Here is a 27,885-nt window from a genome sequence, read left to right as displayed (position 1 = left end):
ATAGTGACTCAAGTCCACGCACTGTTATTCCGGTAATTCTCTTACCTTAGGTATCAGGTTTCCCATTTCTGCTACCAATCCTGAGAAATGGAGAGAAACTGGAGGCAATACAGTAAGTCCAGGGGATGGAAAATGCAGTTTTTAAATTAGGGTGTGTGTATGTGTTTATGGGTGTGTTGGGGGTTTGCACTTCCGATTGTCTAACAAACTACGTAGCTTTATCGAAATCTTTGTAGTGGGACATGCTCTAAATAAGAAGGTAGTGGCTGACAGATTACAAACGGAACCCATTTTTGAGGGGTCAACTGCTGTTAGGCGAGGACAAGAGACTCAATCTGCCAAGGTGAGATTTCCCGCCAGGTCTGGCAGTGAATCTGCAACTGACAACAATTCACTTTCTTGGTTTAACTCATGATCTTTTTGTTGTTAACTTTTATTTGAAACTAATTATAAAGTCACAAAACATGACCAAACTGGTGCAGAGAACACCCCTACACCCATCATCCAGCTTCCCCCACATATACATCTTACACACAATGCATTGGCAAAACCTGAACATCAACATCAGCACAACGTAATTTACTAGACCACAGTCATTATTGGGATGTCACCTGATGTGGTTTGGCTCCGTGTCCCTACCCAAATCTCATGTTAAATTGTAATCCCCAATATCGGAGGTGGGCCTGGTGGGAGGTAACTGGATCATGGGGCTGGTTAAAAACAGTTTAGTGTCATCCCTCCCGCCCCACTTCCCGTGCTGTCTTGTCATCAAGTTTGCCTAAGAACCGCTTGTTTAAAAGAGTGGATCACCTTCCCCTACTTGTTCTCCCACTCCCACTAAGATGTGCCTGATTCCTCTTCGCCTTCTGTCATGATTGGAAGTTTCCTGAGGCCTATCCAGAAGCAGAACATGAACACAGAACAATGAGTCAATTAAACCTGTTTTCTTTATAAATTACACAGTCTCAGGTATGTTTATGTAGCAGTGTGAGAACGAACTAATACAAGCTGAGATGCATTTGTTTGCTGTACCTTTGTGCATAATTCTAAGACATGTTATCACATGTATGGATTCATACAACCATCACCACATACAAGATACATAACTGTTTCATCATCACCAAGCAAACCATGACTTTCATTAACAAGTGTTAGAATTAGCACTTGCCATCTAGAACATCAAAAGTTCAGGCCTTGTTCGGTCAGAGCCTGCTGTTTTCATCGGCAATATAAACCCTTTAGTACGTCACAGTGGCCGGTAAGATACGGTCTGAATTCCTTAGCATGGCTCACAAGATCCTCTAAATCAATCAGGATGTGCTTCAGTAAGGAACAACCCCCAAATCTCCATTACTTACAACAACCCAGAATTATGACTTGCTCACACTTCACACTCATTGTAGGTCAGTGGGCCCAGCTCACCGTGGCCAGCCAGGGCCCAGGTAGACGGAGCCTCTGTTGTCTGTAACATTGACAGCCTCCATGGCATGTGGAAGGCAATGTGGTGAGCTGCACGTGGCATCTCAAAGACTTCCACTTAATAGTGACGGATGCTGTTTCTGCTCCCATTTCCTTGACAAAGTCTCGTGGCTGGGCCTAGCTTCTAGAAGGTACATGCTAGGTGTCCAGAAAGAGGAGAAATAAAAATACACAGTGAGGAACAGCAACAACTAACTCAGTCCATGACTTGGTCCCTGTCTACCTCTCTGGGCTTGTTTCAGGCCAACTCCTACTTCAAAAAGTCACAAAGACACATGAATATAGGCCATATAAAAAAGCATCTAAAACATAACTGGCTGGGCATAGCGGTGTGCACCTGCTACTCAGGAGGCTGGAGCAAGAGGATCACACCACTGCACTCCAGCCTGGGCAACAGAGCAAGACTGTCAGAGTGAAAAAGGAAAAGAAAGAAAATCCCACTACCGTAAAATAAACTGATAGCTTTCCATATATCCCTCCTTCCTTCCAACCTATATGTCTATCCATCTATCTTCCCACCTACCTATCCATTCATCCATCCCTCTAATCATCCATCCTCCCACGTTTGTTTAACCAGAAGACATTCATTCTGAGATCACCGAATCTTGAAATGCTGTAAAATGGCTCTCAAAATTTTCCTTCCCCAAATCCTCATTCTTCCTTCTGATCACACCAGTACAAGCTTATCTCAGGCAAAACAGAAATGTTAATGTATTTTAAATTATGTATACAGACTCTACAACCCATCATTTTAAAACAGAGCCGCACAGGTGGCATCCCACATGTGAAGCACCAGGCAACTTCGAGGTATCTCAGAAGCCCACCTGCTCCCAACACCCAGGGCTCAGCCAGAAAGACATAATCAGATAACCCAGGTACATGTCTCCCATTTCTCTCGGATACAGGGACACTCATCAGTAGCACAGTTCACTGACATCTTAATACAGCAAGTCTTCTTCATATAGCAAGTCGTCTTCATCTATTCTTTATTAACTTCTAAAATCTGTCTTAGTGACTCAAGAGTCTGTAAGTGTGGAATCAAAGGGGTTTCCTGTTGTTATGCAACAGTGATCTCTAGTATCATTTTATGACTATAAATTAGCCATGTGTGACTCTGATGTGATACTGCCTGAAACCAAAGCAATCATATGGGGAGTGTGTGGTATTTAAACAGAGAAATGGGGAGATATTGTCATCGGCAGCAAAGACACCAGAGCCAGGCTGCCCTGGAATCACAGCCCAGCATGGCCAAGGCACTGGCAACGTGACTTCAGGAAGCTACTGGAAGGTTCTGGGCTTCAGTTGCCTTAGCTATGAATGAGCATAATAGTATTGCCTTGTATGGTTACAGTGAAGATTAGATAGAGTGAATATAAGGTATGACCCACACAATGGGCTCTCAATATATGCTATTATCGTTATTTGAAGGCCACAGCTAAAATGTGATGCCCATTGTGTTCCAGTAATAATGCATAGTAGTAACTGTGGGTCTCCCTTGTTTTCTTTTTTCAGGGGGTGGTTTGGGGCTGGGCAAGTTACTGCTTCTTGTGTATTTAGTTTGCTCCTCTGTGAAGTGGGAGTAAGAACAGCACTTACCTTAGGTTGGGAAGTGAGGCAATGTAACTAAAGCACTTGGAGCAGAACATGATATCTGATCGGGAGTTCGTAACTCTAGATCCTTATATTGTGATTGCATACTGTTTTTTTTTTTTTTTTTTTTTTTTTTTTTTTTTTTTTTTTTTTGAGACGGAGTCTGGTTCTGTCGCCCAGGCTGGAGTGCAGTGGCCGGATCTCAGCTCACTGCAAGCTCCGCCTCCTGGGTTTACGCCATTCTCCTGCCTCAGCCTCCCGAGTAGCTGGGACTACACAACGCATAAGATGTGGTGGTGACTATCCATAAAGAGTGCAATGCTTCACTCCTCACAGATAGGGCTGAATGGGTCATCATGGGCCGATGATAAAAGCGACCTCAAAACAATGACCACTTCCATCCTTGCCCCACAGCAGTTCTATATCCCTATAGCAAGTTTGCAGGGTGCAGTCATTATCATCCACCTATTTCACAGATGGAAAAGCTGAGATTCAAAAGCCTCATGCACAGCTGCATCAAGATAGTAACTGCAAAGCCATGATTCACCCCAATGCAATATTTCAATAACTATTCCATATTCCATTATGTCTACACAATGTACCTGTCCTCTCATCCCCCCAACCCTCCTTACCCCTTGGAAGCCCTCATGGCAGCTGAGACAAAAACCAGGGAAAACCATCAGATCTGTAACTGCCTCATGCTGTCCTGATCTCGGTAACCTGGTCGCCCAGGTACACTTCTCTGATTTCCCTTGGATACAGGGGCACTCATTAGTAGCACAGTTAGTGGACACCAAGTCCCAAATAAGGGAGACAACCTTCACAGGACTAAATTCATTTATCCATTAACACTGCCTGTAAAGGGAAACGTGTTTTCCACAGATTCAATCTCCATTTTCTTTTTTCCTCTCCATCATTCCAACACTTCAAAGGCAACATCTCATACCTACATTATGCTTACCAACAATGGGAAGAGAAAAAACATCTCAAGGCAATCGGCCTTTAGAACACAGGATAGGAATAACTCCAATGATCAAACCTAGTTTTCAAGACCACAAATTATTACTTTACAGTCATTGTCAATTGTAAATTGCCTAGGAATCAGCTGGGAGGGTATCAATGAGTTTGCGCTCCTATCCCATTTCTCACCATAGTGAACCGAAGTAGTTGGTCTGCGGCCCAAGCTGTTGGGTCTTAGGGAGCATGCTTCAAAATACTCCCATCTCGTGCATGTGGGCCTTGCATTCTCCACTTATCTCCAATGAAAGAATCCCTGGCACACACGTTTGGCACATCTAGCAGCACAAAGCAGCAGTTCTTTGTTATGCTGTGTTGAAAGCATCATCACTATGTGAGTCAAATAAAGGAACACATCGGTACAGTGGCTAAAGAAGGAAGATACCCAGGTACACTAGACGGCTGTGCTGAGCCTGGCCTCCATTATACCCAGAGGAAATTCTCTTTTAGCTGGGAGACTCGTCATATGCAACTGCAGAGGCAAGGGTTGCTGTTTACAGGGAATTAGCTATTTTGTGATCTCACTTCAAGGTACCCATTGATGCTGATTGGATGGCTATGTATCTACCCCTGCCTTACAAATATGGAAAAACTTATTTCCAGAATCTCATTTAAAAAGCTCTCATTTGCATGTATTTATTGATCATAAAAGCAACAAAAATAATAAGCACCTATGACATGCTTGTTTTCGTTTTATAGTAATAGCAAGTATCTTTTGAAGCATCTATAATTTTCCCTATTTTACAGATGACAAAACAGAGGCTGAGTGATGTTCAAGTGGCAAAGCTAGTAAGACACAGATATGCATTTCCAACTCAGATGTGGCTGTTTCCAATGCTCGTGTCGTCACAAGACTGCCACACTGAGCAGTTCCCCCGTCGTCATACGCTTCAACACATACCATCGGGAAGCTCTGAAGAAATTAACATCATCTATATATTCTTATTTGTGTCTGTTTTATATCATATTTATTTTACCCACTTAGAACTTACAAGAGAAGTGTTACTGATGAACGAGAAAATGTAAGCATGGCAATAATCTACACTCAGAGCTTATTGCTAATGGCATCCTGCAAATTCTAATCCAATGGGCCTTAATTGCATTATGCTGATGTCTCTCACCCTTCCGCTTTGCATACTCTCGGTCCTGATTTTATGTTCTAAAACCTTAAATAGGAGCTGTCATATTTACAACAGCAAGAGACACTGGCGTTGAGCATAGTATTGACATGACATTATTCACTGAACTACAAGAGAGATCTAACTCAACTGGTTTAATAATTCATCAATAGCGTATGTGGGACTTCCTAACACTAATTCCTCTAGTATTATTTAAGCGATAGTAATGGTTGCGATGGGTGTCATCTTCACTGGAAAATGTATGGGGACACAGTTGACTAGTGATTCTTGTATGTCTTAGTCAAACCTGAATCAGGATCGTGTGCCAGTCTGATGTGGCGTTTGACCCATCTTTGCCAAGTCTAAAGATGAAAAGTGTGCCCTCACAAACGTTCTTCCTGATAGGATTCACAGGAAAGGGGAGTTTGAGAGTCTCTTCCCTGGCTTGACACATTTTATCACTTTGCTTTTTTTTTTTTTTTTTTTTTTTTTTTTGAGGCGGAGTTTCACTCTGTCGCCCAGGCTGGAGTGCAGTGGCCGGATCTCAGCTCACTGCAAGCTCCGCCTCCCGGGTTCATGCCATTCTCCTGCCTCAGCCTCCCGAGTAGCTGGGACTACAGGCGCCCGCCACCTCGCCCGGCTAGATTTTTGTATTTTTTAGTAGAGACGGGGTTTCACCGGGTTAGCCAGGATGGTCTCGATCTCCTGACCTCGTGATCCGCCCGTCTCGGCCTCCCAAAGTGCTGGGATTACAGGCTTAAGCCACCGCGCCCGGCCCACTTTGCTTTTAATAAACAAACACTCTTGGAGAGGATTCCACATTTTAAAATATGGAACCACATCAAAAATGATCCCTGGCAAAACCCTGGATTTCCTTGTCTCTCACTCCTTTTTTTTGGGGGGGGGGGGGGGAGGGGGATGGGGGAAGTCTTGAAGAACAGAGGCTGAGTTTGCTATTCCTAACCTTCAAATCAACCATCCAGCATCAACCTTTACTCCAGGGCCCTCCACCAGATCCCCTTCCTACCTCCCCCTGCCGAAATACACTAACATCCCTAAGAAGAAAATGATGACAACTCTTCCTTCATTATATACAGGCCAAAATTTTTGCCTTGTGTTGCTGGAACTCAATTTATAAAATAACCATGTCAATATCTATAGGTAATTGTGAGTCTATTCAAGGAGAAATTGCACCAGATAACAGCTTATTTAATTTGGTGTAAGAGTTACGTGCCATGGAAAGCAAAACTATTAAAAATGCTTAGACAGTAATTGGCAATATTTTGCAATCCAGATAAAAAATGCTTATCTTGCCAGAAACTAACAAGAGAGTGAAAATATTCCAAAACCGTCCCATTTCCCTCTATGCAATATAGCAATATATTCACTTTGCAGCTTAAAAACAGTTTAAGGAAGGACAGTGAATGACACAGGAGGTTGGCAGTCAACATGATTGTGCATTTATGCCTTGCTATTGAAGAAAGAGCCTTTTTTTTCACAGTGAATTTTTCATTCTAATGTAAGCGATGATTTACGTTAACTATAGGTAAAGCGTGGTTACATTTTCCTGAAGGATTGCAGGCAAGTAAAGAGGAGTACAATAAGTTGAAGCATAAAAGCTTTCTCTGTCATAATATTTATTATAATGGCATATAAAATAGCTGAAATAAATAATAGATGACTAAAGGTAAATTCATATGATAAAGAATCCTTCAGCAGACACCATTACTTTTGACTGCTCTAGCTTTATACACAGTTGAAGACTCTTAATAAACATGCCCTATATCTTATGGAAGTACTGCAAACATCAAAGACGTGCTTAAAAGGCAACGTACTGGACATCAGCTAATTTACTGTATAATTACCTTCTCAACAGCAACAGTCTGTATATTCTGAATATTTAATAGCCGTGTTCTTAATGAAACTTGTTAAGCATCGGAACTTCCCACTTCGGGGAAGTCAGTGATAAAAGAAAAATCAGTGCCCCACCTCCTCGATTCAGAAAGATGTGTAGCTCCGAACACAGAGATCCGGGACCTGGTGATGGCCGCAAGTCGCAAGTCAATAGTGGGTAAATTGAATAGAAAGACAAAAACAAGATTTGTCTGTTCTGGTCAAAAGGATTTTACATTCCACACGGCAGACTTGTGAAGTCTGAACGATTCTCAAAAGGAGGGAGATGGTATCGGTTCCAGCTGTTGGGAGGGCGAGAACTTTATCCTGATAGCCGAGTCTGAGCAGAGCGTGAGCAGAGTCTGCTCTGGTTCTCAGCCAGGGGCCATTCTAACCGCTAGCAGACATCTGCTAATTTCTGGAGACATTTCTGCTTGTTGCAACTTGGTGGAAAGTGAACTGGCATCTAGGGGGCAGAGGCCAGGGATGCTATTCAGTATATTATGATGCACAGGACAGCCGGCCTAACAAAGGATTCTCTAGCCTCAGTAGTCCCGAGGTTGCCTGCGTGTGGTTGGTCACAAGCACTTTGGTTAACCCAAGTGGTCATCAACTATTTACATTTACTGTTAGTTGCAAAAATAAAACTAGCTCATTATATTACAAAGAATACAGAAGTGGATAACATATAAAGTAAAAACGTTCCCCAAGTCCTACTGCACCAAGGTAAGGACAGGGACAGCCTGGTTCAGATCCTTCCAGAGTATATTTTCTCCCCATGTAAAAACATCATGCAACTTTTCCTAAAAACATAGTATTGTAGCTCATGTGGTTGCTTCAAAATCTAGTTTTCCTCAATAATACATAATTGAATCTATCTACACAGAGCTCTACGCCCATACTTGGTCACCAGTATGTGTGGCCCACTAAAGAATATTCAATCATTCATTAAAAACCGTCCCCACATACTTCACTAGCTTTGTGAACTTTTTACTTACATTCTCTACACCTGAGCTTCCTTATCAGTAAAAACAGAAATTAAAGAACTTGCTCCTTGAAGTTACTGTGAGAATTGTTGGATAATATCTATGAGAAGTGGCCGGGTGTGGTGGCTCATGCCTGTAATCCCAGCACTTTGGGATGCAGAGGCGAGTGCATCACTTGAGGTCAGGAGTTCAAGACCAGCCTGGCCATCATGGTGAAACTCCATCTCTACAAAAATACAAAAATTAGCCAGGTATGGTGACACGTGCTGGTAGTCCCAGCTAATCAAAAGGCTGAGGCAGAAGAATCGCTTGAACCCATGAGGCGGCGTTTGCAGTGAGCGAAGATCATGCCACTGCACTCCAGCCTGGGCATCAGAGCAAGACTCCACCTCAAAAAAAAAAAAAAAAAAAAAAAATCCGATAAATGTTACTCATTGTTTCTGTTGTAATATTCTTTTGTGTTGTTGCCAGGATTTTTTTTATTTTTTATTGCCACTGAAAGTAATGCTACAATACAAATACTTAGCAAAATATAATATTTTTCTTTAAGATTAATTCCTGGAAGTAGACCCACTAGGTCAAGAGATACCCACATTTTAAATTTTGATCGATTTTTACTGAGGGTCCTCCAAAAAGGTTATACCAATTTCCATTCTCAAGAACCCTACAGGAGACTATGAAAAAAAAGCAAAACAACCAATAATTCACATTGACATTTATCGTAAATTAAAATGTACAGCTTCATATCTGCATCTCTAATACCTGATGCATACGCAATAGCACTGAGCACGTTTTCAGGACAAGCTTTAATTTAGAAAATGAATGAATGACTGTTTAACATACCATCAAATATGGGGAAAAGCCGTAAGTAGAAATACAAGTAGGCTACTCATATTGGCAGCAACAATTTTCCGTAAGCCATTTGGAAACCCAGGCATTTCTCCTGGTGCTTCAGGCTGTCTGGCTGAATGCCAGCCTCTCGGAAGTTGGCCACACTGTGTGTGACGGGTATGTGCTTGGTATGCAGAATATGCAGTAAACATGTAACAGTATCATCATGCTGGAGAAATGACCATGACAGTTATTTTTACTTTACAGATGAATCTAAAGAGAGAAATCTTTCAGAGGATCTCCAGGAACAAAGCAGGATGTTTAACAGATAAACTGGAAAATATTTTTAAATGTGCTTCGGAAAAAAATAAGGTTTCCTGCTTAAAATGGTATCTGCCTTGCAGTAGTTTATGGGTTCCCACCATAATACCCATAAAGACAGAAAAAGTAGCCAGGCGCGAGCAATCCCAGCACTTTGGGAGGCCAAGGCAGGCAGATCACCTGAGGTCAAGAGTTCCAGACCAGGCTGGCCAACCTGGTGAAAACTCGTCTCTACTGAAAATGCAAAAAAAAAAAAAAAAAAAAAAAAACGGCTGGCCACAGTGGCTCATGCCTGTAATCCCAGCACTTTGGGAGGCCAAGGCAGGCGGATCATGAGGTCAGGAGATCGAGACTATCCTGGCTAACATGGTGAAACCCTGTCTCTACTAAAAATACAAAAAAAATTAGCAGGGCGTGGAGGTCGGCGCCTGTAGTCTCAGCTACTCCGGAGGCTGAGGCAGGAGAATGGCGTGAACCCAGGAGGCGGAGCTTGCCATGAGCTGAGATTGCGCCACTGCACTTAGCCTGGGTGACAGAACAAGACTCTGCGTTTAAAAAAAGAAAAAGTTGAGGACTCAAAACACAATAAATACAAACAGAGTCATCACTATCACCAAATTTTGTGCGTCATTTGGAGTAGCTACAGGACCAAATAAATTATACTGAAAATGAAGTGAAGAAGCAACTAAAACAACAGTAACAACAAGTGAAATGTATTTTATGGGGGAAAGGATTTCACTGAGCCATTAAATCACGCATTGTCTGGCTTTGCTGATCAGAATGATAGACATTAAATAACTTGATACCTAAGAAAAAATTTAGACATGTATATAAGACTTTCAAGAGTAACAGGGAGAGAGGAAAAGAGAGAAAGACAGAAAGAAAGAAAGGGAGGAAAGAATCATTAGCTTCCAAATGAGCAACAGGGAGAAAAAATGATGTATGGAGTAACTCAGACAAAAAGAAATTTAATCGATTCAAAAATATGCCTGGTGGCCAGGCACAACGGCTCACACCTATAATCCCCACAATGTAGAAGGCCAAGGTGGGCGGATCACTTGAGGTCAGGAGTTCGAGACCAGCCTGGCCAACATGGTGAAACTCCATCTCCACTAAAAGTACAAAAATTGGCCGGGCCTGGTGGCACACGCTTTTAATGCCAGCTACTTGGGAGGCTGAGGTGGGAGGAACGCTTGAACTCAGGAGGCAGAGTTTGCAGTGAGCCGAGATCACACCGCTGCACTCTAGCCTGGATGACAGTGAGACTCTGCCTCAAAAAAATACACATATATGCCCAGAAAAATTTAAAAATAAGAAAAACTTGGTAGTGAAGAAAACACAATGAAATATAGCAATTATTTCAAATTTATCAGTAATGGGAAGAAACATGAACTTAAATTCACACATTAAAAGGCAGAAACCAACAGACTAGAAATTAAAAAATAGTTCTATGCTGTACTAAAAAAATACACTGCAGATAGAGAGAACTAGCTATCCCTCAGAATAGTTCTCCTCTTTCCACAGTACGGGAGAAGAGGCTGACTAGACAGAAAGCCATGTTTCCTGACCTACACTGCATTGAGGTGAGATATTTGTTTCCACTAATGGTCACTGAGCAGAAGAGAATGTAACTCCTGGGCTATTTCTCATATGAATTGGGTTCCCCATACTTCAACCTTCCATGAGATAAATGTTAAGCTATAATAAGTTCCTAGGGGACAATACAGCCACTCAATGAAATGAGCCTGGATATCTTCCTCACCAAACAGACAAAGCCAACTGTCAATCAGAGACACCCATGTGGATCTGTGTCTTTACACTGAAAGACATTTGGTAAAACTGCTCTGCCATAATGCAAAAGGTACATCTAGTACCTACTGTACTGCTTCTGAAGCTCCAGGGAAGAGCTAGAATGTCAGTGTGTGCTGGTTGCTCCATGCTGCTTTTACCAAGATATTACAAGAAAGAGATGTGCTCCTGAAAAAAGCATTGTCCAGTTTGAAAGCAGAAATGAAAGGTAGGACATTATAGAGTTGAAAAAGTCAATTGATTCTGGAGTCCAAAAAGCATAAAATAAGCCTGCAAAAGTCTTTGAGAGACAATAGCCCATTATGAATTCAAGTAATTCAGCCCAGTAGCATATATCAGATTAATGATGCTACTTTTCAAACCAAGCTCACTATTCCAGATAGCCTCATGGTAGCTGCTACTGAGTTGAAAGAGAGGCATGATGATAACAAATTAGAAAAATAAAGCAACTTGAGAGTCAAGTCTAGGAAAGACTGGTGTGGCTACTACACATGAATTAACTGGAAACAAATACATCTGAATCCTGTAAGATTATTAAGAAATTAAATAAAGATTAATCTGACCTTAAAAGTCTGTAACTGCTAAAAACAAAAAACTGAGCCTCAACTATGCACCAGCAGGAAGTGGGCTGAAGAACTACAAGGTTCTTTACCTCCCCAGCATGATTCTATCATTGATTGTCACGGAGCAGCATGTTTGTCATTCTTTTCTTTTGAAAATGGAGATTTTACTGCTAATACTCCATCTCTACTCCACCTTCTATTGCATAGGGCAGCAGGAGGGTTCAAGGCATGAATAGGCTGCCTTTTTGAATGCCACAGGACCATAAGGAACCGTATCTCAGCATGAAGGAGACCCTAGAATTTGCACAGAATTAAAGAATTAAATGGGATTTTCAGACTCTGCCTTTGGAAGAAAAGTGAATGTCTTCTCTATGTGGGAATAAGGAAGCAAAAGGTATTTGGTGTCCAGATGTGAGAACTGTAATGGAGACTACCAGCCGTTCACAGAATCCCTGTGCTTAGTTTCCAAGGCACTCAACTAGATTCATCGCCCAGTCTCCTTCACCATTACGCATAGCCGTGAGACTTGGAGTTGGCCAGTGGAATATAAATCTAAGGGAGGTACACCTCTTCAAGGCCTAGTCCATAAAACACTCACATGTCTACTTCCAGCCTCAATTGAGAGACCAATAACCACTGTTACATAAGCTGGAAATAAATTACCATTGTATTAAGCCATTAAAACAACAGAAAATATTTGTCCTAGAAGCTATCCTTGCCTACCTAACACACATGATTAAAACAGAGAAATATAAAAAGGTTAAAGATAAAGAGGTGAAAGAAAAATATCAGGAACATTTTAAAAGTAGAATAGCTAGTATAGCAAATAACATAAAAGTAAATTTTAGGCAAAATAAAAATAAAAAACACTAAAGATAAAAATGGATAATGCATAAAGGGAGAAATAATTAAGCAGGAATAGATAACAATCATGAACTTGCATGTGCCAAATAACACAGCCATAAGCAAAAAGATGAATTTATCTATCTTAGTGGAAGAGATTAACCATTTGTAATAGAAATAAGTAAAAGTAGACAAAATGGAGTATTTAGATAAAATGGTCAACAAACCATTAAAAGAGTATAAACCAAGTAAAAGAGCTGTGGAACACTACACATAAAAATATGGATTCTTTTCATACATTCTTGAAGTTAACCATGAGCCAGATCACAAAGGCAATTTCAACATACTTCAAATTCTTGTCATCACAAAGATCACACCTTTTTATTGTGACGCAGTTAAACTAGAAATTGAAAATAAATGGTTTTCATCTTAAAATGAAGAAGTTATATCCATCTGTAGAGAGTCAGAGCTAGGAAGTGGAAGCACAAGAAAATTGTAGTACAGTGATGTCACCTTCAACTAAAATTTGCAAAACAATGACATTAATGCTGAGCAGCTGTGCATATCAACTCATATACTTCAGAAAAATTACCTAGGTATATCAAAGATCATGTTACATTATCTAATAATGATTAGTTTGAATGCTAATTAAAGGATGAAGAACAGTGAAGAAAAAAGTGAGGACAGCAACAAGAGATAATAAAAGAAAGGACAAACAAGTAAAAAAAAAAATCACAACAAAGTCTCAGAGCAACCTGATCTCTAAACATTCTATGTGAGGAAACAAATTTTTTTAGAAATGTTGGCCATCTTCCACTTTATGTGCATCTCAATGAAACATAAATAGAAAATAAAAACAAACAAAAAAGAATAGGCTGAGAAAAACTGGAAGGGGGTTAAGAATAGATTGCCCAAAAAAAAGAAAAAAAGTTTAAAGTTTAAAAGTTTATAGAGGAACGAATACTCACATTAGCAGATGGTGAAGACCAGAATTTATCCCAAGGAAAATAATCAGTTATAAGACAGGGAAACTTAGATGCCTCTCCCAGAATATGGAGAAAGACAGAAGATAGACACAGCAAGAAGATTAAAAAATAAGACAGAATCCAAAATTATATCCTAATAATTACAGGAATACTTTAAGAACAGGACAGAATAAGAATAGAAACATTTAAAATTACATAAAAAAATCAAAAAGAAAACATTGTAGATACCCCCAGCATACCTCTCTCATATATTTCTCTTCTTTTTGATAAAGAGTATTTGGAATTTGATGTTTATCCAATGAAAAATATTAACGATGGTCAATTCTTATATAGTACTTACTATGTACTGAGCTCTGTTCTAAGAACATTTACATATGAATTCACCCATTTAGCAACTCTCTGAGGTGGGTAGTAATATCATCCCATCTTGCTAAGGAGGGAACTAAGGCAGAGATTAGGTAACTTGCCCAAGATTTTAAGACCGTTACTTCTGGAGCAAAGATACGTACCCAGATTGTCTGGCACCTAGATCAATCCCTTTTTTTTTTTTTTTTTTTTTTTTGGATACAGAGTCTTGCTCTGTCTGCCATGCTAGAGTGCAGTGGTGTGATCTTGCTGGCTGCAACCTCCAGCTCCCAAGTTGAAGCAATTATGATGCTTCAGCCTCCCAAGTAGCTGGGATTACAGACCTGCACCATGATGCCTGGCTATTTTTGTATTTTTAGTAAAGACGGGGTTTCATCATGTTGGCCTGGCTGGTCTCAAACTCCTGTCTCCTGACCTCCATGTGATCCTCCCACCTCAGCCTCCCAAAGTGCTGGGATTACAGGTGTGAGCCACTGCACCCAGCCTTATGGTTTCCATTATGGCACTGTGCAGCCTATATCATTACTACTGATAGGCCATCACTATACACATTACTATACACATCTGTATCCACAAGTAACGTATTTGTTGGGTTTTAACAATTGGTTTTAATTGGATTTCTGATGGTGTTTATTAATCCTCCCTCCAAGAGAGACCTTTCTGGAGAAATTGGTCCCATAATAGGATGGGTAACAATATGTAATGAAAATGTTTGCCTCTTTGAGCTTTGCCCGGACATTAATGAGCAATCAGTCCAGCCCCTCAATATTGTGGTAGGTGTATTTGTGTGGCCAACACAGGTCGGGTGAGCTGCCCCTCCTTGGCTGTGTGTTGTGCCTGGTGAGACTCGGCTCTGCCAGTTGCTGCCCACTCCCCCTTCATTCTTAAAGTCTTTATTTTAGTTCTTCTCTTTATAATCTGGAGTAAGTCTTCCAGTAACTTACTCAAGAAAGCTAAATGGAAAGCATTTCCTGAGTCTTTTCTTTTTCTACGTTTTTTCCTCTTGCTTGACACTTAAAAGATATCCCTGAGTATGAAATATGTAAGTTCCACTGTTTTCACTGCAATATTCTTCACTATCTTTTGGAACTTACTGTGAAAGAGGAGAAATCTGACATCACTGTGTAAACTCAGAATAATATCTAGCACACAGTAAGCCCTGAGCATACACTAGTTATGATGTTCCTAATTTTCCACATTAATGGGTTTTCCTTTAATGTACCTACTTCCCAAGTTCAATGAGAAAACAAACTCTAAAGAAAAAGAATAGGAAAAAAAGGAAAAGAAAAAGGATCGAGAAAGAAAGAGCTGAGAGAGGAAGGAGGGGATGAGACGAGAACAAGGGGAGAGCAGGAGACTGAGAAATGCAGGGAAAGGCAGACAGGAAGTCTATAAGGAGCAGTAGATAGCAGCTGACAGTCACACGCAGACACAGAGCAGTGGTGGGATGTCCCATCTTGTCAGTGCACATGTGCAGCCTGCTGGTTTGGGCATCGGCACAGGGCCACATTCGAATCTGGCTCTGTAGTCACCTCTCCCATGGCCCAATGGGACAAATGAATCGTGATAGGTAATTTTGCTAAAACCCAGCTAACTTACAGACTGCATGTGTTGCAAAGAGCATCCCAGGCAGCATTAGAGTGGGGAGGGGAAGGGAGAGGACCCCACCTTACAAATGTCCATTAGAAGCCACTTCACGATGGCATGCATGTTAATGCAGCCTGGCCTCAGTGCAAGCTCTCCCTGCCTCTTCAATATTTATAAAGAGCATCTTCCCTTTTCTCCTTGGCTGGAGGATATAGACGTTCTGTATGGGAAGAGTTTCTAGCGCTTGCAGCCTGATGGGCTGGCCCAGAGCTTTCACCATATTAAAAAGAGGACTTGCTACATTTAGTGTATCAAGAAAACCAAAGGACAGCACTGTCTTTATGAGGTCATACTCCTTTGTGGGATATCAGGTCTACCCAGCATCCCCCAGAAGGGGATATGGGGGAAATGTGGCTGAAAGCCATATGTTCTAGTTAACCTAAGAGTCACCTGTCATCACTCATATAGGACCTACAACCTTGTCCTCTGTATAAATTTAGAAAATCCATTCCACTCATGTAAACTGAAGGCTTTTGAGAATGTACCCTCTGTTCACAGAAGGGGAGATTACAGACATGGCCTTATTTTACCCTACTGAGCCCTTACAAAGTTGACATAATTACTTCTAGTTTATAAACAAAACAAAGACTGAAAAAGCATGCGAAACATGCTCAAAAATAATAATTAGAAGCTGGCAGAAGCCAGACGCAGCGGCTCACACCTGTAATCTCAGCACTTTGGGAGGCCAAGGTAGGCAGATCACCCAAGGTCAAGAGTTTGAGACCAGCCTCACCAACACGGTGAAATTCCATCTCCACTAAAAATACAAAAGTTAGCAGGCTGTGGTGTCACACGCCAGTAATCCCAGCTACTCAGGAGGCTGAGGCAGAAGAATAGCTTGAACCCAGGAGGCAGAGGTTGCAGTGAGCTGAGACTGCACCACAGTACTCCAGCCTGGCGACAGAGTGAGACTCCGTCTCAAAAAAAAAAAAAAAAAGAGGTTGGCACAACTGGGATGGTAGTCCTCCCTCCGTTGTGACAAGTCAATCCTCCTTCCAAAACAGTACTGCTGTATCCCTGCCACTACCTTCTCCCCAGCCTGGAAATTATCCCTGAGCCCAGGAGATTATGAAGGGGCCACATCCATAAGTACTTCACCTAAAACATGTTGTTCTGTACATGAACTTAAAGTCTTTTACACCTTTTTTCTGTTTTATTCCCAGGGCTGTCCAATCTTCTGGCTTCCCTGGGTGACACTGGAACAAGAATTATTTTGGGCTGCGCATAAAATATTAATACGCTAAACCTAATGATAACTGATGAGCTGGAAAAAAAAATGGCAAAAAAAAATCTCATCACGTTTTAAGCAAGTTTAGACATTTGTGTTGGGTCACAAAGTTGTCCTGGGTGACATGTGCCCACAGGCTGCAGGTGGAACAAGTTTGATTTAGACCATTAAAACTGTAACTTTTCGGCCAGGCACAGTGGCTCATGCCTGTAATCCCAGCACTTTGGGAGGCTGAGGCAGGCAAATCACGAGGTCAGGAGATCGAGACCAACCTGGCTAACACAGTGAAACCCCATATCTACTTAAAAATATACAAAATTAGCCGGACGTGGGGGCAGGCACCTAGAGTCCCAGCTACTTGGGAGGCTGAGGCAGGAGAACGGCGTGAACCTCGGAGGCAGAACTTGCAGTGAGCCGAGATTGCACCACTGTACTCCAGCCTGGGCGATAAAGCGACACTTTGTTTCAAAAAAAAAAAAAATTGTAACTTTTGTGATAGAAAAAAAAAAACCCCCAGCTGATTTCAGCTTCTCTCCCACATCCATCCCCCAGGCTTTGGATTAAACAAGTTTGACAACTGAGTCAGGTACGATAGGAAGTGTTTCTATATGTGTAGAAAGAAAATACTAACCCAACCACCTGCTCATTTTGACTTGACATACTTTTCTTTCCAAATGACCAGGAGTCCTCTAGAACAGGGACTGGCAAACCTTCTCTCTAAAGGATCAGATAGTAAGCATTTTAGATTTTTCAAGTATCTCCCAAATACTCAGCTTTCATAGCATGAAAGCAAAAGTGACCATAGACGATAGAGAAATAAATTGGCGTTCCTGTGTTCTTTCCAGTAAAACTTTATTTACAAAGCCGGGCACTGGGCAGGAATTCTGCCCTGAAGGGCACAGTTAGTTGACGACTATTTTAGAATAAGAGTGTGGTCCCCTGAAGTCTAACAGTCTTATAATTAATACTACGTTCAGGTTCCAATTAATGCATGAGAAAAAAAGGAGAACATCATGCCATTCCTTAGAGTGTCTGTTGTTTCTCACCCACTATTTGATAAAGTACACAATAAAAAACAGCCTAACACTCTCAAACAACGTGAAGAGTTAAGGATGTGTGGATGGGCATAGGAGGGAGCATCTGTAAATACTTTGCCCTGGAAAATGTGTGTTCTATTAAATAATCGAAAAGTTTAACAGTGTTACACTTCATACGTAACAGCATTAAATGTTTTCTATCATTCCACATGTCCTCTTGAACATGAAACCTTTTTTGAAATGCATTTTGGCATCTCTAGGAATTTACCAAAAATGGTCAGCAAATTGAAATAGGGGTTTCTAGACATTTCCCAAGTATGCCAATACCTGGGCATTTAGGGTGCTAAGAAAATACATTTTCCAGTGGGTCCAAAGATGTATTCCCTGATCAACTGGTGATACTTTCCTGAATCTAGGAAAAGAAGCTTCAAATCACAAGCTCCATCTTGACCACCTGGCACAGGGGCATAGTATTTCTGTCCAGTTCATACACATTCATACTTCAGAAACCCGAACCAAAACAACAAAACAATGTTTCTCTAATGAAAGGAGAGCTGTACACTTTCCTCTTTACTGGAGAAGTGAAAGTTGCAAATGAAGACACAGAAATTTGGTGGGGGAAGCCATCGAAGGGCATGCAGAAGCACACACACACCAAAAAAAGAACGAAAACAAGGAGATCGAGACCATCCTGGCTAACACCGTGAAACCCCGTCTCTACTAAAAATACAAAAAACTAGCCGGGCGTGGTGGCGGGCGCCTGTAGTCCCAGCTACTCGGAGGCTGAGGCAGGAGAATGGCGTAAAACCCGGGAGGCGGAGCTTGCAGTGAGCCGAGATCGCGCCACTGCACTCCAGCCTGGGTGACACAGCGAGACTCTGTCTCAAAAAAAAAAAAAAAAAAAAAAAAAAGAAATAAGGAGATTGTTTACAGAAAAGTTACTAATGAGGCTATTTCCCCCATACGTGGTAATCTTTTCCTAAATGATAGCAGTAGATACAGACTCCCTTTTAGAGTTTTTAGAGACCTTTTAAAGTCATTTCATCATGTGAAAAGAATTACAAGCAACACTATCATACAGGGAATTCCAGGATCCTACTGGGGACAGCATGTATGGACCTTCCAGGAGGAATCTGAAATTTTTTGTCGCTATTGAAGTCATGTTCAATGTTGCCCAGATTCAGCTGCAAGCCCTGTTGGGAACCACAGTTTATTGGCAGAATGCTCTGTGTGCCAAGAACCCTAGCAAGCACCTGATTTAGAGGGAAGTAAATATTTCTCAATAAACAGAACCTACTATCCAGCAGTAAAAAAAGAAAAACCAAACAAAAACATAACCACCAGCTGGCTCATGGCATTAGGTTCCTCCAACGCTTTCAGTTCCACGGATGCGCTGAAGACAATCACACTGATGATGTCAGGTGACACAGAGCCACCAGTTGCTCTTGGCAGGCGCTAAACTGGGCACTTTGCACTAACATTGATTTCCTCCTTCATCCTCAGCACCTTCAAGAAGTAGGTATTAGCATCTCCATTTTGCAAGTGAACATATGGAAATGACATAACTTAAACTCATAAACCAGATGGAGAAAGAATTTGAACCCAAGTCTAACTGGCCCCAAAGAATGATCCACAGCTCAACCCATAGTACACATAAAATACTATGACTTCAGCTGTGACTATCACAGACAGAAGAAAGGCAGGGGACTAGGAACATCCTTGCAAAGGATGAAATTCCAGGTACCTACCTAGACAGAATGGGATGAAGACACGAAAAATCAGAAAAAGGCCAAAACGACTGCATGTAGGGAAAAGCATAGAAAACTCCTTGTTCCCTCTTGCTCTCCGGAGATCCGTAATCATATGCTACACTGTTCCCTGGAAGTGCAGACATACACAGGGTAGCACATTAATCCTTCAAACACTAACAGATGCTGGCAGGAATTTAGACTGGAATGTATTTACAAAGTGACAAATTATGTTCTGTATTATATATAGAGAGAAAGAGCACCCACAAACAGGCTGATAAATGTCAGCTGCAGTCACGACAAACAGTTTATTTTTATTATACTGTAACCACAAATGTTGTTTTTTTCTTCTTTCCCATTTTTTTTTTTTTCTTCAGGAGTCCCAAAGATTTATTTGTTGCAGGGAAAAAACAAGATTATATATGACACAAAGTAATAACAGTAAGATCAGATATTCCGGGCACCCTGCCCTCCTGGAAAAGCTACATGCAGGCTCAACAGTGCTACTAAAAATGCTGCCTTCTCCAAAGCCCAGTAAATGGTTAATAAATCAGAACCAATACAATGCCTTGTAATTAGATACAGCCTTAGTTCACAGACTAACCAATTGATAGACAATATCCAATTCCCCCTTTAGTGGCTATCAGGAGAGTGGAGTAACTATTAAAATAAATTTAATGGCTGTGACAGGTAAGAAAATATACCAGAAGCTAAAATGTAATCAGTATATCCAAACCCAAAATAAAATGATAGTCTTTGCTGCAAACAGGGTCGCTGGAAAGGAGGCTTACGGATGGAGAGCGACATCCACAGGCCACGAAGGGCAAGGTCACTAGCTCTAAAGGAACCTTCGACCTTGAAAACAAGACTGAGAAGGGGGGTTGTGGCCTGGGGTCAAGAGAAAATGCAACCATTTATTATTAAACTGTTTCGAAGAATTCCTCTTGCCCACTTGGTCAGCCAGATGTCAGCAGGAGTGACAGGCATTCTTCCAGAAGCATCACAAGAAGATGGCAGAGCAATGGCCTGGGGTCTTCATGCTGGGCTTCCCATCCAGGCCCCGCCTCCAACTCTGCACGTGACCTTGGGCAAGTTCCTGCTCCCCAACGTCCTCCCAGAGGACCTCACGGCCTCAGCTATAAGCTGCTGGGGTTAGATCTCATAGTATTGCTAAGATGTACTCCGGAGTCCCATTTCTTCTTTCCAACGGGTTGAGGGTTGGCAAGTATAGGAGGGTTAATAGAAGAACATGAATGGTGGTAGTCAAGTAGGTTAAGAAGAAAAGGGAGTATATTACCTTCTGGGACTCTCAGATACCGATTTCTTATGAAATCATGGCAAGTTAAAACTCCCCTGGCCTGGAACAGTGGCTCACACCTGTATTCCCAGCACTTTGGGAGGCCAAGGTGGGAAGATCACCTGAGCACAGGAGTTGAAGAACAGCCTGGGAAACAGTGAGACCCTCACTACAATTTTTTTTTAATTAGCTGGAAGCAGTGGTGTGCACCTGTGGTCCCAGCTACCTGGGGGGTTGAGGTGGGAGGATCACTTGAGCTTGGGAGTTTGGGGCTGGAGTAAACCATTATCACGCCACTGCACTCCACCCTGGGTGACAGATTAAGACCCTGTATTAAAAAAACAAAAACAAACAAAAACAAAAACAAAAACAAAAAAAAACAAAGCCCTCAAAAACTCCCCAAACTTGTACACACTCTAAAAGCAACATTTTTAAAATATATGGAATTGACAGGAATACATTTAAAGCCACAATTCACATAGCATGGTGAACACACACACGCACACACACGCACACACACACACAGTGACCACTGGATGGAAAGGTATTTTTTCCCTAATACTAGATAAAAAAGATTTTGTGTTGGAATATGGGTGTGGGTAGATAGAAAAGCCTTCTCCCCTACCCACGGAACTGAAGACTTGGATATTGACTAACGTGGGGGAAGGAACCAGAGGCCTTCTTCTGGGCACAGTCTTAGCCAACCATCTGAGCAGGATGCCATTCTGACACTACCACCTCCTTTATGCATTTAGGAACTTCAGAACCTCACTTCCCTCATCTTTGCAACCAAAATATTAGTATCTCCTTCGTAAGATTGTGAGATGATTACAGAAGATAATGCTGGTGATATATTTATCTACTGGACACACAGTAAGTTCTTCATGAACTGTGTCTATTCTTTTTAGGTTGAGGCTGTTTCCTGGAAACCCTCCAAGCAACATCCAATACTAAAAGAAATAAATGCCTCTTCTACAAGAACCAAGATTTTTTCTTTTCTTTTTTGCGGGGTGGGGTGTGGATAGAGGCTTGCTCCATCGCCCAGGCTGGAACACAGTGGTGCCATCTCGGCTCACTGCAACCTCTACCTCCCGAGGTTCAGGCAGTTCTGCTGCCTCAGCCTCCTGAATACCTGGGACTACAGATGCCCGCCACCATGCCTGGTTAATTTTTTGTATTTTTAATGGAGATGGGGTTTCACCACGTTGGTGAGACTGGTGTTGAACTCCTGACATCAGGTGATCCACCCGCATTGGCCTGCCAAAGTGCTGGGATTACAGGCTTGAGCTACCATGCCTGGACCGTTTTTTTCTTTATCCTACTTCACATACCCTACGTCACATCACTACCTTGCTGTGTCTCCTCTCTTGTTCTTTCTACAGGCAAGAGGGACGAGGCACACATCTGACACTAACATGCTCCCTTGAGTTCAGTACCATTCCCTAGGCTAACAGCAGACCTTCAACTGTTCAAAACCAAGTTCTCAGCAGCCTGTGGCAACAGGACACAAAAAGTGGGGAGTGAGGAAGGATGCAGTGAGAAGAAAAAAATCACTCCATTAAAAGGCATCCTTCCTAGAAGCCAACCAGACAAAGCTGGAATGGTTTCAGCAACAGAACAAATGGAGGTATTAATGAATCAAAAACATAAGAGAAACATCTGTGAATCTATGCTCATATAAAATAACTGAATCAGAAATCAACGAAGTAGGGGCCGGTGCTGGGGCTCACGCCTCTAATCCCAACACTTTGGGAGCCCAAGGTGACAGGATCACCTGAGATGAGGAGTTTGAGACCTGCCTGGTCAACATGGTGAAACCCCATCTCTCCTAAAAATGCAAAAATTAGCTGGGCATGGAGACGTAGACCTGTATATCTCAGCTACTCTGGAGGCTGAGACAGGAGAATCAATTGAACACGGGAGACAGAGGTTGCAGGGAGCCAAGATCACACCATTGCACTCCAGCCTGGGTGACAAGAAACTTTGTCTCAACAAAAAGAAAAGAAAGAAATGGGGGAGAAGGGATAGCTCTTTCTTCAAAAGACTTCCAATTAGTGAGTGTAAAAAGAGTAAGAGAAATACATAGTTATCACTAGCCAAGCACCATGGCAAACACTGCTGCAGGCGAGATTCAACAATGGAAAGCCAGCAGGTGAAAGTTTAAGGAAAACCGGGCTGCTAAGCATAATCTCAAAACATCTCCCTTCAAATAATAATGAATTTCAAAGGAAAAATGAATAACATTACAATGGAAAAACTCAGCAGACATCACCTTAACCAAGCGATCAACGTTAACATTACCAGGGATAAGACAGATCAACATTATGTTCCACCAGAGGTAATACACTAAGAAAGACACTGCATCATTTTTATAATGTTCTTGCCAAAAAATGCTTACACTCAGCGCAATGATGAGAAAATATCGGACAAATCAAAGCCTCAAGATCAGGAAAAAAAAGGAAATAAGTGAGCAACTATCAAAGATTGAAGGTTCCAAGCCAGGTGCAGTGGCTCAGGCCTGTAATCCCAGCACTTTGGGAAGCTGAGGCAGATGGATTTCTCGAGCCCAGCAGTTCAAGACCAGCCTGTGCAACATGCAGAAACTCCGTCTTGATCAAAACAGATACAAAAATTAGTCAGGCATGGTGGTACATGCCTGTAGTCCCAGCTACTCAGGAGGCTGAGGTGGGAGTACTGCTTGAGCCTAGGAGGTGGAGGCTGCAGTGAGCCATGATCATACCACTATGCTCCAGCCTGGGTGACAGAGTGAGACCTGTCTTTTAAAAAAAAAAAAAAAAAAAAAAAAAAGATTAAAGGCACCAAGGAGATGTAACGATTAAATATAACGTGGCATCCTGGACTAGACCCTGGAATAAAAAGATGACCCTGCGTTAGTGGTGAAATTTGAGTAACACAGTATAGTTAATATTTAGTACCAATGTCTATTTTCTAGTTTTGGTTATTACAGCATGAGTAGGTAAACTGCCAAAATTAGAAGACAGGAAAGGTACTGTGAACTATAGATACTTCTGCAACTTTTTTTTTTTTTTTTTCCCCAGACAGAGTCTCACTCTGTCACCCAGGCTGGAGTGCAGTGGCAATGTCTTGGTTCACTGCAGCCTCCACCTCCCAGGTTCAAGTGATTCTCATGTCTCAGCCTCCCAAGTATCTGGGATTACAGGTGTGTGCCACCATGCCAGGCTAATTTTTATATTTTTAGTAGAGACAGGGTTTCACCATCTGACCAGGTTGGTCTTGAACTCCTGGCCTCAAGGGATCGACCTGCCTTGGCCTCCCAAAGTGCTGCAATTACAGGCGTGAGCCCCTGTGCCCAGTCTATTTCTCCACCTTCTATATGAGTCTAAAATTAGTTTAAAATAAAAATTAACAAAACACCAGTGAAGTGGCTGTCCCTTAGAGTAGGTGAATGTCCTCACAATGTCTGGTGTCAAAATGACCTTACTTTTAGAAAGTAATGTTGATTGTTGATGGGGGCGTAGTGTTAGCTTTTGTTGATTTTTGTTGTTTTTAATGTGTTTTTCTTCTGGGGGAAAATCTTTTTGGTAAGCGTAAACTGGTATCCTCATTTTTGTTTTCTTTTTAGAAAGTTTATTGTTTCCTGAAATTCAAAATTCTGAGAACTACTAAGCTCATTTAAAATTCTTTTCTCATGATTGAACAGTGAAGGCAAATTTGCAACATGAGTGCTGTTCCCTCCACAGAAAACTAACAATCTTCCAATCACAAAACTCATTCCTCATGTTGTTGCTGTGTCAAAGCAAAATGAAGTCCATAGTCACCTCTCCCAGGAAGTCTTCCCTATTCGTCCCAGGATCAGCACGGCACCATGCCTTATCTGTTTCTCACATCGAATTATGAGCTTCTCAAAATCAGGGCCTCTCACACACATCTCTCGTTGTCTCGTAAAAGGTTGTGTTTTTGTTGCTGTTGATTTCCGCAATGAAAATTTAAGTTATTTTTTTAAATGTTACTGGTATCTCTGTAGCTTTTGAAAAATTTAGTATGTTAATTATGTTTTTTCCATCTTGCTTTAACACATAAGCTATAAGATGCTGAAAAACTCATATTCTAACTCATTTTAAGTCTTTTTATCTTTCAGCTTCGAGATAGATTAAAAAAGAAAAGGTGTTTCATCGATTTCCTAAGTACCAACTACCGATCCTTTGTATGTTTTCTAAATGTTCTCCTTATAGCAATTTGGGTGCCCCAGTGATTAGTGTTTTAATAAGAATTAAGCACAGCAGAAAAAAAAATTAATTTGCAGATGCTACACTACTAATTAGCCCAAGAGCTTTAAAGGTTTTTATGTAAAATGCTAAAACTTTTTGTTCAGATCTTCTTTAAAACTGCAAAGAATATTGGAACAAATTGCCAAGCAAACCCAGGACTTCTTTTATCAATGAAATTGAGATACAAGCTCACCTAGCAAGTAATAGAAGTCACTATAAAATGATAAATACATGATATGGTGAAGGTATAGGAAGGTACAGACACTCAGACACTGCTGGAGAAACAGTACATATGGGAATAAGCTTTCTCAAGAAGAATTATCTATTTGCGTTTAAACTTCTTATTTAGCCCAAGTAAACCAGTAACGTTGCTCATGACGGAAAAAATGGAAAACAGAATCTGTGCCCAGCAATACGGGATTAATTTAGTAAGTTATGAAGCTATAATGTAAAATCAGTACAATCGCACTGCCAAAGAGTATGTATTGATATACAAACATGGCCACAATATGCCAGGCAAAAAAAAAAAAAAAAAATCAGACTACAATGTAACTTCAACTTTATGAAATATAAATATATTAGAATTTTTAAAAGTCAGGAAGAACTACACAAAATTCAGTGATTGTTCCTGACATATGGAACTATTTTTCCCTCATTTGTGTATCTCCAACTATAATTCATATATATATATACACACACACAGACACACACACATATATATAGATATATATATATAAATTTGTTTTTTGACACGGAGTCTTGCTCTGTTGCTCAGGCTGGAGTACAGTGGCACTATTTGGCTCAATGCAACCTCCACCTCCGGCCTCAGCCTCCTGAGTAGCTGGGATTACAGGCATGTGACACCACACCCAGCCAATTTTTGTATTTTTAGAAGAGATAGGGTCTCACCATGTTGGCCAAGCTGGTCTCGAACTCCTGACCTCAAGTGATCTGCCCACCTCAGCCTCCCAAAGTGCTGGGATGACAGGTGTGAGCCACCGCACCTGGCTATAATTCTTATATTTACAAAAGTGACTATATTATTGTGCAACCAAGAAAAGCATTAGCAGAGTTTAAATTTAATCAAATAGATATTTTGTATGTGAGTGAGTGTAAAACATACATGAATGAAATGAATGAATTTACTGCTGGTGACAGCATTTTTTTTTCTTTTTTTTGGTAAATACAAGAGGTTATCTTTCGGTAGGAGAATTGTTGATTAATGTGTGTTTAGAAGATACTTGACAATTAGATTTCTCTGTATTATTCAAAATTTTATCCGGTGCAGGATTTTTTTTAAAAAATAAAAATAAAGAACTAGTTCTAAGTGTACGCAGCAAGATGAGAAACTTCTCATGCATATGGTGCACGTATGTGTGTTCTACCCAGGCCTAATGCACAACTCCACTTCTCCAGGAACAGGTCCCCAGGTGTATCGTTGACAAAGAGGAGTAACTGGCCTTCTCCTACTCAATGTGTCCACCGCTTAGCCAAGAAAACGGTAGAGAAGTCAGCCTAACTGAGTTTGTATCCCAGCAGTGCTACTGGTTAGCTCTTTGGATGCTGGGTGATTAATTTACCAAACGCCCAGAGATCCGGTGAAATGGGAGTAATTACAGATACCCAACAAGAGTGCAGCAAGCAATAAATTAGATAATAAATATACAGCACCCAGCACTGTGCCTGGCATGTGGAAGTGATCAATAATCAAAGCTAGTATTGATAATAACAATCTTAACAATGATAATCCTATCTCCAACCTCACAAAGCTGTGTTGAACATTAATGATACAAAAATGTTTAGCACAGAATAAACAGTTCACAGATGTGCCCCAGACCACATTTTCTCTATGAACAATTCTATCCTTCGAAATCAAGGTTATAACGTCACAAAGATAGTGCTGCAGGAAGGTTACAGATTGAAGGGACCAAGCCAGCCTCCTAATCACATTGATTGAATGAACCAAAATACAAACACTACTGGAAAGAGAAGCGGCAATACAGGGAGGAGCAAGATGGCGAAGTGCAGGTTCCTTTGCATTCTGGAGTGTGTTTGTGTGGTACTGAGAAAGGTAAGTACCCGTGCTATTCTCAAAGTCAGGTCTCAATGGAACCTAGCATGTTCTCTCTGCTAGTGGCTCCCATGCTGGCATGATACTACCATCTAGAGAACCCAGCTAGCAACTCACATGACCCCCTTCATAAGAAGTCCTGTCAAACATCAGGAACTTTACTGCAGTGACTCAAAGATTCAAACTAGGGGCCGTGAAGGCTCTGAGAAAGGAGAATCTATGCCTGGTGTATCCTGGCCAGCACCCCTGCCTGGGCCTTCTAAAAATCCATCCCTGTAACTTGATAAATGGATTTCAGCAAATGCAGGTAGTATTGAGGCAAAGTTATACACGGCCATAAAAAGGTAGGTGACATTTAGGAACAGCCATTTATAACGTATCATGCATTGGAACTTCTGTTTCAGGTATTTTTTTTTTTTTTTTAAGATGGGATTCTTGCTCTGTCACCCAGGCTGGAGTGCAATGGTGCAATCTTGGCTTACTGCAACCTCCACCTCCCACATTCAAGCAATTCTCCTGCCTCAGCCTCCAGAGTCGCTGGGATTACAGGCTCATGCCACTAAGCCTGGCTAATTTGTTCTCTTTTTAGTGGAGACGGGGTTTCACCATGCTGGCCAGGCTGGTCTTCAACTGCTGACCTAGTGATCCACTCGCCTTGGCCTCCCCAAAGTGCTGGGATTGCGGGCGTGAGCCACCATGCCCAGCCAGAACTTTTGTTTCCATGTGATAGCCTTTCAAAGCGCACCTCTCTGACCCACTGCCCCGCACCTACCTCTGCCACATTCAGAGCACTGGATAGGAGGTC

At 41.5% G+C, this 27,885-nt stretch overlaps 1 protein-coding gene across 4 annotated transcripts in view; it reads right to left on the bottom strand.

Moving 5' to 3' along the window:
* Positions 1–27,885, bottom strand: part of WWOX (WW domain containing oxidoreductase) — a 1,120,883-nt gene that overhangs the window by 831,304 nt on the left and 261,694 nt on the right. The window lies entirely within an intron of this gene.

Source organism: Chlorocebus sabaeus, chromosome 5 (assembly GCF_047675955.1).
Source record: "Chlorocebus sabaeus isolate Y175 chromosome 5, mChlSab1.0.hap1, whole genome shotgun sequence".
In the NCBI taxonomy this organism is placed as follows: Eukaryota; Metazoa; Chordata; class Mammalia; order Primates; family Cercopithecidae; genus Chlorocebus; species Chlorocebus sabaeus.
Note: the sequence above shows the minus strand (reverse complement) of the source record. Positions and strands in the feature narration are given on the sequence as shown.